At 46.7% G+C, this 13006-nt stretch overlaps 1 non-coding gene across 1 annotated transcript; it reads right to left on the minus strand.

Annotated features, from left to right (window-relative positions):
• Positions 1-12723: 12723 nt before the first annotated feature.
• Positions 12724-12795, minus strand: TRNAR-UCU (transfer RNA arginine (anticodon UCU)). Its single transcript has one exon. It is a non-coding gene; the product is annotated as a tRNA-Arg (tRNA).
• Positions 12796-13006: the final 211 nt, after the last annotated feature.

The raw sequence follows: 13006 nt of genomic DNA on the forward strand, positions 1-13006 counted from the left end.
AGTGTGTTGGTAAAGTGGAGTCTATGGACCACTTTTTGCTCCAGTGTCCCTTTAACATAGAGGTGTATAAAAGGGTGGGGAGGGCTCTAGGCATCCCCTTTTTCTATCGCATGAGTTATGCGGAGTGGGTGTATGGGGCATTCCCGACTCAATGGGATTTTGATTTGGATACACTGTTTTTAGTTAGTATAGTTGTCCGTTACTTCACATGGAATGCACGGTGCCAGATTACCCTGCGGAAGAAAGTCCTCTCTGTTGAGGTGGTGGTGCACGATATTCTGGGTGAGGTTGGGAAAATTCGGGGTCTTGAGAAGGGCAGGGAGCCTCGGGCAGTCTGGATAAGGGCGTGGAGGAATATCAGACCTGCCTTTGGTGAACTGCCCATCTCTGGGTGAGGAGCTCTTTTCTTTTTCTGGTTCTTTCACTCCCTTAGCTTTTGTTGGTTAATATCTTCTTTTTGAAGAAGGGCTGCATGCATAATGGGTACAGGTTTGTTTCTTAACCTCACAAGTTTGATGTCTGGTGTAATGGTGTGAGTCGTAATAGGATTTATGTTATTGCTGTAAAGTATTTTCTTTTTTTGGTTTGAGAGCAGTTTTGCTATATTTATTTTAATTTATGTAAATATGTATATATTTATGTATATTTATATATTGTGATTTTATGCTTAATGATGGCAAGACTTTTAATAAAGAAAAATTGGGAAGATTGTTCCTTACATTGGTGATCAGTGAGAAGAATGTAACTTACATTGGTGATCAGTGAGAAGAATGTAACTTACATTGGTGATCAGTGAGAAGAATGTTCCTTACATTGGTGATCAGTGGGAAGAATGTCCCTTACATTGGTGATCAGTGAGAAGAATGTTCCTTACATTGGTGATCAGTGGGAAGAATGTTCCTTACATTGGTGATCAGTGAGAAGAATGTTCCTTACATTGGTGATCAGTGAGAAGAATGATCCTTACATTGGTGATCAGTGAGAAGAATGTTCCTTACATTGGTGATCAGTGGGAAGAATGTTCCTTACATTGGTGATCAGTGAGAAGAATGTTCCTTACATTGGTGATCAGTGAGAAGAATGTTCCTTACATTGGTGATCAGTGAGAAGAATGTTCCTTACATTGGTGATCAGTGGGAAGAATGTTCCTTACATTGGTGATCAGTGAGAAGAATGTTCCTTACATTGGTGATCAGAGAGAAGAATGTTCCTTACATTGGTGATCGGTGAGAAGAATGTTCCTTACATTGGTGATCAGTGGGAAGAATGTTCCTTACATTGGTGATCGGTGAGAAGAATGTTCCTTACATTGGTGATCAGTGAGAAGAATGTTCCTTACATTGGTGATCAGAGAGAAGAATGTTCCTTACATTGGTGATCAGAGAGAAGAATGTTCCTTACATTGGTGATCGGTGAGAAGAATGTCCCTTACATTGGTGATCAGTGAGAAGAATGTTCCTTACATTGGTGATCAGTGAGAAGAATGTTCCTTACATTGGTGATCAGTGAGAAGAATGTTCCTTACATTGGTGATCAGAGAGAAGAATGTTCCTTACATTGGTGATCGGTGAGAAGAATGTTCCTTACATTGGTGATCAGTGAGAAGAATGTTCCTTACATTGGTGATCAGAGAGAAGAATGTTCCTTACATTGGTGATCAGTGAGAAGAATGTTCCTTACATTGGTGATCAGTGAGAAGAATGTTCCTTACATTGGTGATCAGTGGGAAGAATGTTCCTTACATTGGTGATCAGTGAGAAGAATGTTCCTTACATTGGTGATCAGTGAGAAGAATGTTCCTTACATTGGTGATCAGTGGGAAGAATGTTCCTTACATTGGTGATCAGTGAGAAGAATGTTCCTTACATTGGTGATCAGTGGGAAGAATGTTCCTTACATTGGTGATCAGTGAGAAGAATGTTCCTTACATTGGTGATCAGTAGGAAGAATGTTCCTTACATTGGTGATCAGTGGGAAGAATGTTCCTTACATTGGTGATCAGTGGGAAGAATGTTCCTTACATTGGTGATCAGTGAGAAGAATGTTCCTTACATTGGTGATCAGTGGGAAGAATGTTCCTTACATTGGTGATCAGTGGGAAGAATGTTCCTTACATTGGTGATCAGTGGGAAGAACGTTCCTTACATTGGTGATCAGTGGGAAGAATGTTCCTTACATTGGTGATCAGTGGGAAGAATGTTCCTTACATTGGTGATCAGTGAGAAGAATGTTCCTTACATTGGTGATCAGTGGGAAGAATGTTCCTTACATTGGTGATCAGTGAGAAGAATGTTCCTTACATTGGTGATCAGTGGGAAGAATGTTCCTTACATTGGTAATCAGTGAGAAGAATGTTCCTTACATTGGTGATCAGTGAGAAGAATGTTCCTTACATTGGTGATCAGTGGGAAGAATGTTCCTTACATTGGTGATCAGTGGGAAGAATGTTCCTTACATTGGTGATCAGTGAGAAGAATGTTCCTTACATTGGTGATCAGTGAGAAGAATGTTCCTTACATCGGTGATCAGTGAGAAGAATGTTCCTTACATTGGTGATCAGTGAGAAGAATGTTCCTTACATTGGTGATCAGTGGGAAGAATGTTCCTTACATTGGTAATCAGTGAGAAGAATGTTCCTTACATTGGTGATCAGTGAGAAGAATGTTCCTTACATTGGTAATCAGTGAGAAGAATGTTCCTTACATTGGTGATCAGTGAGAAGAATGTTCCTTACATTGGTGATCAGTGGGAAGAATGTTCCTTACATTGGTGATCAGTGAGAAGAATGTTCCTTACATTGGTGATCAGTGGGAAGAATGTTCCTTACATTGGTAATCAGTGAGAAGAATGTTCCTTACATTGGTGATCAGTGAGAAGAATGTTCCTTACATTGGTGATCAGTGGGAAGAATGTTCCTTACATTGGTGATCAGTGAGAAGAATGTTCCTTACATTGGTGATCGGTGAGAAGAATGTTCCTTACATTGGTGATCGGTGAGAAGAATGTTCCTTACATTGGTGATCGGTGAGAAGAATGTTCCTTACATTGGTGATCAGTGAGAAGAATGTTCCTTACATTGGTGATCGGTGAGAAGAATGTTCCTTACATTGGTGGTCAGTGAGAAGAATGTTCCTTACATTGGTGATCGGTGAGAAGAATGTTCCTTACATTGGTGATCAGTGAGAAGAATGTTCCTTACATTGGTGATCAGTGAGAAGAATGTTCCTTACATTGGTGATCAGTGGGAAGAATGTTCCTTACATTGGTGATCAGTGAGAAGAATGTCCCTTACATTGGTGATCAGTGAGAAGAATGTTCCTTACATTGGTGATCAGTGAGAAGAATGTTCCTTACATTGGTGGTCAGTGAGAAGAATGTTCCTTACATTGGTGATCAGTGAGAAGAATGTTCCTTACATTGGTGATCAGTGAGAAGAATGTTCCTTACATCGGTGATCAGTGAGAAGAATGTTCCTTACATTGGTGATCAGTGAGAAGAATGTCCCTTACATTGGTGATCAGTGGGAAGAATGTCCCTTACATTGGTGATCAGTGAGAAGAATGTTCCTTACATTGGTGATCAGTGAGAAGAATGTTCCTTACATTGGTGATCAGTGGGAAGAATGTCCCTTACATTGGTGATCAGTGAGAAGAATGTTCCTTACATTGGTGATCAGTGAGAAGAATGTTCCTTACATTGGTGATCAGTGAGAAGAATGTTCCTTACATTGGTGATCAGTGGGAAGAACGTTCCTTACATTGGTGATTAGAATGCCACCCTTACACACAGCTAAGAAGATTTTCAGTGTCCTGTATCTGGCTTTGCCAAGTGGCATGGACTCCAGAACTATAGCACCATCAGATGGGAGGTCAATCAGCCACCCCTAAGAGCCCCTAGCAACCTCTGGAGGAACCCCCTAGGGTTGTAAGGAACACTGGTTGGGAATGGCTTGGCTAGAGCTACACAGGAGATTTTGGTGATTCCAGCTACTACTAAAATCAATGAATCCATTTTTCTAGTAATAAATGTCGTGTCCCGGAGCAGATATCAGAAGGCGCCTCCTGTTGCCTTTATTACCCAAAAACCTTTCTTCATGTTCATATCTGAAACTGTTTTCACTACTCAACTTCCCATTCTTCTTCTTGGCTACATTCAGTTCACTTTCCATCTCTCTGGCCAATAAGAAGGCTGAAATTTGTCAAGGAGGCACTGATATGGAAGATATGACTGATAATGCCGACAAACTGTCCTTTATTTAAGGATAGTGAAGATATGAAGACCTTTATTATCACATTTTGTTTGGCTTCTTTATAAATCATAATGATAACAGAAATCCCCCAAATGGCCCTGATGAGAGACCCCCTCAGAATGTTTGGCTTTGATACAGACACACACAGGTTATAATAGCAATGAAAGGTTCATTTTCCACATCTGTGGCTTTTGAAAATTGCAATAAGTATCCGTGTGTAATTAATCCATGAGTTTGTTAGCTCTCACGTGGATGCACTGAGTAGGCTCGATACTGAGCCATGGGGAGCAGAAAAGAATTTTCAAAAGACCTGCGTAACAAGGTAAAAGAACGTTATTAAGATGGAAAAGGCTATAAAAAGATGACCAAAGCCTTGAATATGCCGGTCAGTACTGTTCAATCACTTATTGAGAAGTGAAAAATTCGGGGATCTTTTAATACTAAGCCAAGGTCAGGTAGAACAAGAAAGATTTCAGCCACAACTGCCAGAATTGTTTGGGATGCAAAGAAGATCCCCCACAGGTAACCTGAGGAGAAATACAGGCTGCACTGGAAGAAGATGGTCTGGTTGTTTTAAGGAGGACAATACGACAATACTTGTACACAAATTAGCTGCATGGTCGAGTTGCCAGACTGAAGCCTTTACTGCGCCAATGCCACCAAAAAGCCCGGTTACAATATGGTTAACAACACCTTGACACACCTCACAGCTTCTGGCACACTGTAATCTGGAGTGACAAGACCAACATAGAGCTTTATGGCCACAAGCATAAGCGCTATGTTTGGAGAGGGGACTACAGTGACAAGAATACCATCCCCACTGTGAAGCATGGTGGTGGCTCATTGATGTTTTGGTTGTATGTGAGCTCTAAAGGAACGGGGGGAATTTTGTGAAAATTGATTACAAGATGAATGCAGAATGTTATTATAAAATACTGGCAGACGATTTGCATTCTTCTGCAGGAAAGCTATCGCAATTGGAAACGACAGTGAGAGAGGGAAACGTCATCATAATGGGGGACTTTAATTACCCCGATATTGACTGGGCATAGGGGACAGCTCACTCATTTAAAGGCCCGTCATTTCACCAGTGGTCATCAACCCTGCCCTCAGGGCCCACTAACAGGCCAGGTTTGCAAAATAACTGAAATACATGACAGGTGATATCATTTGTTACTCAGTGATTGCCGTATTCTAGTCTGCATCTCCCCCAAGGTAATACTTAAAACCTGGCCTGTTGGTGGGCCCTGAGGACCGGGTTGATGACCACTGCCTTACACGACAACTTCATGTCACAGTTGGCAGATTCCCCAACTAGGAAGAACGCCCTGCTAGATATATTAATTTACGAACGATCCAAGTCTGATCTCAGATGTGGAAATATGGGACAACTTGGGATCAGAAGGCGTGTCCCCAGAGGTTAGGGTTGGGGTTGGGGTTGGGGTTAGGGTTTTCCCTTGAAGAACAAGATTAGGACTCAGGGATTGGAATAGGGACCTGCTCCAAAGGTCAAATGTCAGCAGGCGTGTCCCCAAAGGGTAAAGGTTCAAGAGGCGTGGCTGACCCACCCCCACCAAAGTGTTCCGCCTACCCCAACTAACTCGCTGAATGAACAAGTCGGGGGGAAAGGACGATCGCATGTAATGTAAAATATAGTAAAAGGAGGGTAGCACAAGAACACTACATTTCAAACTAGCCAATCTCTGGGAACTACAGGCCAGTCAGCCTAACATCAATCGTTGGTAAATTATTGGAGGGGGTGATAAGGGACTATAGCCAAGAATTTACGGGGTGAAAAAAAAATATCTTAAGCAGTCATCAGCATGGGCTTACGAAAGGTTGAGGAAGTGAGCGGCCATCTAGACAGGAGAAGGCCCGTGGATTTAGTCTACCTGGATCTTGCAAAGGCATTTGATACAGTCCCCCCAATCCTAATCTACTAGCTGAGGTCTGCAGGCGCGGGCCAGAAGATTTCTTTTTCTTGGGTTAAAAACTGGTTACAGGGGCATGTCCAAAGGGTTGTGCTAACTAATGTGTCCTCAGACTGGTCCGGAATGGTAAGTGGGGGTGCCCCAGGATCCTGTCTTGGGATCAATATATTTATAAATGATATAGAGGACAACATCAAATTTAAGCAGGGCAATAACTTCACATCAAGATATAGAAATTTTACAGCAAGACCTGAGCAAAATAATGGACAGTAGCATTGATAGGTGGGGGCTGGGGGCGCGGGCCGCACCCGGGTGACACCCGTGGATTGCGGCACCGCTAACACCGCCCGCTGCCCTGATGATCTGCGCCTCGCTTTCAGTGGAGCACACTAAAGCCGGCGCCGCCTCCTCTCTGTTTACATCCAGTGAGGAGGAGGAGTCAGAGGGACACACCGCTGTGTGTATACGTCCGCGGCCGCGCTGTTCTGAGGTCTGTACTGTACACTTCATTATAAGTAGATGGACATGTGCAGGGGGCGCTATGGGAGGGAAGAGGGGTGCCTATGCTGATGGGGGGTCTGCACTAAGGGGGGTAGTCTATACTGCAGGGGTCTGCACTAAATGGGGGGGTGTCTATACTGCAGGGGTTTGCACTAAGGGGGTGACTATACTGATGGGTGGGTCTGTATTAAGGGGGGTGTTTATACTGATGGGGGGTCTGCACTAAGGGGGTGTTTATACTGATGGGGGTCTGCACTAAGGAGGGGGATTCTATACTGATGGGGGGGTCTGCACTATATGGGGGGTGTCTATACTGCGGAGTTTGCACTAAGGTGGGTGTCTTTACTGATTTGGGGGTCTGTATTAAGGAGGGTGTCTTAAGGAGGGTGTCTATACTGATGGGGAGTCTGTTTTGGGGGGTGTCTATACTGATGAGGGATCTGCACTAAGGGGGTATCTATACTGTGGGGGTCTGCACTAAGGGGGATTCTATTCTGATGGGGGTGTCTGTACTGAGGGAAGGGGTCAGTACTTAGTGAGGGGGGTCTATACTAACGGATGGTGGTCTGTACTGAGGGAGGGTGGTCTGTACTTAGTGGGGGGGTCTGTACTGAGGGAGGGTGGACTGTACTGAGGAAGGGGGGTCTGTTCTTAGTGAGGGGGATCTATACTATGGGAGGGGGATCTGTACTGAGGGAGGGGGTCTGTACTCAGTGGGGGGGTCTGTACTGACGGAGGGTTGTCTGTACTTAGTGGGGGGGTCTGTACTGAGGAAGGGGGTCTGTTCTTAGTGAGGGGGATCTATACTATGGGAGGGGGATCTGTACTGAGGGAGGTGGTCTGTACTCAGTGGGGGGGGGTCTGTACTGAGGAAGGGGGGTCTGTTCTTAGTGAGGGGAATTTAAACTATGGGAGGGGGATCTTTACTGAGGGAGGGGATCTGTACTCAGTGGGGGGGGGTCTGTACTGACTGAGGGTGGTCTGTACTTAGTAGGGGGGTCTGTACTGATGGAGGTGGTCTGTACTGAGGGAGGGGTGGTCTGTACTGAGGGAGGGGTGGTCTGTACTTAGTGGGGGGTCTATACTGAGGGAGGGTGGACTGTACTGAGGAAGGGGGTCTGTTCTTAGTGAGGGGGATCTATACTATGGGAGGGGGATCTGTACTGAGGGAGGGGGTCTGTACTCAGTGGGGGGGTCTGTACTGACGGAGGGTTGTCTGTACTTAGTGGGGGGGTCTGTGCTGAGGAAGGGGGTCTGTTCTTAGTGAGGGGGGTCTATACAATGGGAGGGGGATCTGTACTTAGTGGGGGGGTCTGTGCTGAGGAAGGGGGTCTGTTCTTAGTGAGGGGGATCTATACAATGGGAGGGGGATCTGTACTGAGGAAGGTGGTCTATATTCAGTGGGGGGGTCTGTACTGAGGAAGGGGGGTCTGTTCTTAGTGAGGGGGATCTAAACTATGGGAGGGGGATCTATACTGAGGGAGGGGATCTGTACTCAGTGGGGGGGTCTGTACTGACGGAGGGTGGTCTGTACTTAGTGGGGGGGGGGTCTGTTCTTAGTGAGGGGGATCTATATTATGGGAGGGGGATCTGTACTGATGGAGGGGGTCTGTACTCAGTGGGGGGGTCTGTACTGAGGAAGGGAGGTCTGTTCTTAGTGAGGGGATCTATACAATGGGAGGGGGATCTGTACTGAGGGAGGTGGTCTGTACTTAGGGGGGTCTGTACTGACGGAGGGTGGTCTGTACTGAGGGAGGGTGGTCTGTACTGAGGAAGGGGGGGTCTGTTCTTAGTGAGGGGGATCTATACTATGGGAGGGGGATCTGTACTGAGGGACGGGGTCTGTACTCAGTGGGGGGGTCTATACTGACGGAGGGTGGTCTGTACTTAGTGGGGGGGTGTTTACTGAGGGAGGGTGGTCTGTACTGAGGAATGGGGGTCTGTTCTTAGTGAGGGGGATCTATACTATGGGAGGGGGATCTGTACTGAGGGAGGGGTGGTCTGTACTTAGTGGGGGGTCTGTACTGAGGAAGGGGGGTCTGTTCTTAGTGAGGGAGATCTATACTATGGGAGGGGGATCTGTACCGAGGGAGGGGATCTGTACTCAGTGGGGGGGGGTCTGTACTGACTGAGGGTGGTCTGTACTTAGTAGGGGGGTCTGTACTGATGGAGGTGGTCTGTACTGAGGGAGGGGTGGTCTGTACTGAGGGAGGGGTGGTCTGTACTTAGTGGGGGGTCTATACTGAGGGAGGGTGGACTGTACCGAGGAAGGGGGTCTGTTCTTAGTGAGGGGGATCTATACTATGGGAGGGGGATCTGTACTGAGGGAGGGGGTCTGTACTCAGTGGGGGGGTCTGTACTGACGGAGGGTTTTCTGTACTTAGTGGGGGGGTCTGTGCTGAGGAAGGGGGTCTGTTCTTAGTGAGGGGGGTCTATACAATGGGAGGGGGATCTGTACTTAGTGGGGGGGTCTGTGCTGAGGAAGGGGGTCTGTTCTTAGTGAGGGGGATCTATACAATGGGAGGGGGATCTGTACTGAGGAAGGTGGTCTATATTCAGTGGGGGGGTCTGTACTGAGGAAGGGGGGTCTGTTCTTAGTGAGGGGGATCTAAACTATGGGAGGGGGATCTGTACTGAGGGAGGGGATCTGTACTCAGTGGGGGGGTCTGTACTGACGGAGGGTGGTCTGTACTTAGTGGGGGGGGGGGTCTGTTCTTAGTGAGGGGATCTATATTATGGGAGGGGGGATCTGTACTGATGGAGGGGGTCTGTACTCAGTGGGGGGGTCTGTACTGAGGAAGGGAGGTCTGTTCTTAGTGAGGGGATCTATACAATGGGAGGGGGATCTGTACTGAGGGAGGTGGTCTGTACTTAGGGGGGTCTGTACTGACGGAGGGTGGTCTGTACTGAGGGAGGGTGGTCTGTACTGAGGAAGGGGGGGTCTGTTCTTAGTGAGGGGGATCTATACTATGGGAGGGGGATCTGTACTGAGGGACGGGGTCTGTACTCAGTGGGGGGGTCTATACTGACGGAGGGTGGTCTGTACTTAGTGGGGGGGTGTTTACTGAGGGAGGGTGGTCTGTACTGAGGAATGGGGGTCTGTTCTTAGTGAGGGGGATCTATACTATGGGAGGGGGATCTGTACTGAGGGAGGGGTGGTCTGTACTTAGTGGGGGGTCTGTACTGAGGAAGGGGGGTCTGTTCTTAGTGAGGGAGATCTATACTATGGGAGGGGGATCTGTACCGAGGGAGGGGATCTGTACTCAGTGGGGGGGTCTGTACTGACGGAGAGTGTTCTGTACTTAGTAGGGGGGTCTGTACTGACGGAGAGTGGTCTGTACTTAGTAGGGGGGTCTGTACTGACGGAGGGTGGTCTGTACTTAGTAGGGGGGTCTGTACTGACGGAGGGTGGTCTGTACTTAGTGGGGGGGTCTGTACTGAGGAAGGGGGGGTCTGTTCTTAGTGAGGGGGATCTATACTATGGGAGGGGGATCTGTACTGAGGGAGGGAGTCTGTACTTAGTGGGGGGTCGGTACTGAGGGGGGACTATAGTTGGGGAAGGGGGTGACACCAATGTTTTCCGCACCAGGTGACACCAACCCTAGTGACGCCACTGATAATGGAGCGGGCAAATACATGGCAAATTGGGTTTAATGTAAAGTAATGCACTTGGGGGGCAAAAAAACAAATGCAAACTACTCACTAGGGGGGGAACGGAGGGGGAACCAAGGATGGAGAAGGATCTGGGGGTTCTAGTAGATGACAGATTGAGCAATGGCGTGCAGTGCCAGGCTGCAGCTACCAAAGCCGGCAGAATATTGGCATGCATAAAAAAAGGAATATATTCCAGGGATGGATCAATAATCCTCCCGTTTTATAAAACTCTGGTTAGACCACATCTGGAGTTTCCGGCAGACGGTGCGATGGTCTTCCCGACAGACTTTCAGCGGAAGGTCCGAAGGACTTTCTGAATGAACGGACTTGGCCACACATGACCAGACTAAGTCCGCTCGTTTTGAACGTGATGACGTAAACTGGACTAACCAAGGAAGTTCAATAGCCAGTAGCCAATATCTGCCCTTGCGTTGTATTTGGTCCGTCAGACCAGCACACAGACGAACGGTTTTCCCGATTTTTAGTCCGTCGGATAGATTTGTATGTAGTTTTATTTCTAGGCCTGTCTGACTTTTGGGGAAGAAAAGTCTGCTGGAGCCCACACACGATCAATTTGTCTGATGGATTCCGGTCTGTCGGAAAGTCCGGTCGTGTGCACGCGGCATTAGATGTGCATCTTAACCAACGGGCACTTACACCCCCTTCCTGCCCAGGCCATTTTTCAGCTTTCAGCACTGTTGCACTTTGAATGACAATTACTCGGTCATACAACACTGTACCCAATCGACATTTTTATCATTTTCTTCCCACAAATAGAGATTTCTTTTGGTGGGATTTGATCACCCCGGGGGGGGGGGGGGGGGGGGGGGTTATTTTTTACTAAACAAACTAAAAAAAAGACCAACATTTTTGATAAAATAAGTTTTTCTTTGTTTTTGTTATAAAATATAGTTTTCTCCTTCACTGAGGAGGCGGCACTGATGGGCACTGATGAGTAGGCAATTGATGGGCACTGATAGGCGACACTCACATGCAGCATTGATGGGCACTGATAGGTGGCACTGATATGCAGCACTGATGGCCACTGACAGGCTGCACTGATGGGCACTGACTGGCGGCATTGATGGGCACAGACCGGCGGCACTGATGGGCACTGACCGGCGGCACTGATGGGCACTGACCGGCGGCACTGATGGGCACTGACCGGGGGCACTGATGGGCACTGACCGGCGGCACTGATGGGCACTGACCGGCAGCACTGATGGGCACTGACCGGCAGCACTGATTGGCGGATTTAATGGACACTAATAGATGGCACTGATGGGCAGGTACTGACAGGTGTTAATGCTGTGCACTAATTGGCACTGTGATTGACACTGATTGGCACTATAGTGGGCACTGATTTGCACTGTGGTGGGCACTGATTGGCACTTTATTGGGCACTGAAAGAGGTTATGATGGGCACTGACTGACAGCTACTGGGCACCGATTGGCAGCTGATGGGTACATTTTATGGGGGCTGTGCTGATAATCAATGTGCTGATTATCAGCACAGACCCCCGCCAATTGGCTCTCCCTGTCAGAGCGAACTGAGGAATGCCGTTTACCAGCACTTCCTGGTTCACGCGATGATCAGCTGTGTGATTGGTCACAGCTGATCACGTGGTAAGAAGCCTCTGTCAGATTAAGTGTTGAGTGTTGAGTATATATGAAAAAGGAAAGAGATTGTGGGACTTTATATGAAGCACACTACTAAATGAAACGAACCAATGAGGACAATAATTGTTTAATTACAAAGGGCCTATATACATATAAATTGGTAGAGAAGGTATATATAATGTAATATAATAAAAAAGGTCTCGACAGATATCATCAAAACAATTGATAGTCCTCAATTATTCCAACATGATACACATAATAATGGACCTTGGGTGTGTGGGCCCAAATTGTACCGCTAACATTTATACATGGATAAGAATCAGCTTCTTTCTCTACGAAACGCGTAGAGATTTCCTACAATGCTACATCACAGTAACTACATGCAATATTTGTATTTTATTATAACGAATCATTCTTATCCATGTATAAATGTTAGCGGTACAATTTGGGCCCACATACCCAAGGTTCATTATTGTATATGTGTATCATGTTGGAATAATTGAGGACTATCAATTGTTTTGATGATATCTGTCAAGACCCTTTTATTATATTACATTATATATACCTTCTCTACCAATTTATATGTATATAGGCCCTTTGTAATTAAACAATTATGGTCCTCATTGGTTTGTTTCATTTAGTAGTGTGCTTCATATAAAGTCCCACAATCTCTTTCCTTTTTCATAGATACTCAACACTTAATTTGTACAGCACTTTCCCACCTGGGGACTCAATACACCGAGAAGGTGAGGCAGACATCTTGGAGAGGGCGTTGGCCGGGAATCGAACCCGGGTCATCTGCTTAGAAAGCAGCTATGCTCACCACTGCACCACCAACGCAAAAAAGTTGCATGTCTTTCATAGTGTGAGAGGAAACCGGAGAACCCGGAGGAAACCCACGCAAGCACAGGGAGAACATGCAAACTCCATGCAGATAGTGTCCTGGTCAGGATTTGAACCAAGGACCCCATTGCTGCAAGACTCACCCCTAAGCCTCTGTGTTGCCCATAGACACTATACTAACACTGCACTACAATCACACACTATAATA

Source organism: Lithobates pipiens, unplaced genomic scaffold (assembly GCF_037356315.1).
Source record: "Lithobates pipiens isolate NorthernLeopardFrog02 unplaced genomic scaffold, aLitPip1_a1.2 Scaffold_110, whole genome shotgun sequence".
NCBI classification, from domain to species: Eukaryota; Metazoa; Chordata; class Amphibia; order Anura; family Ranidae; genus Lithobates; species Lithobates pipiens.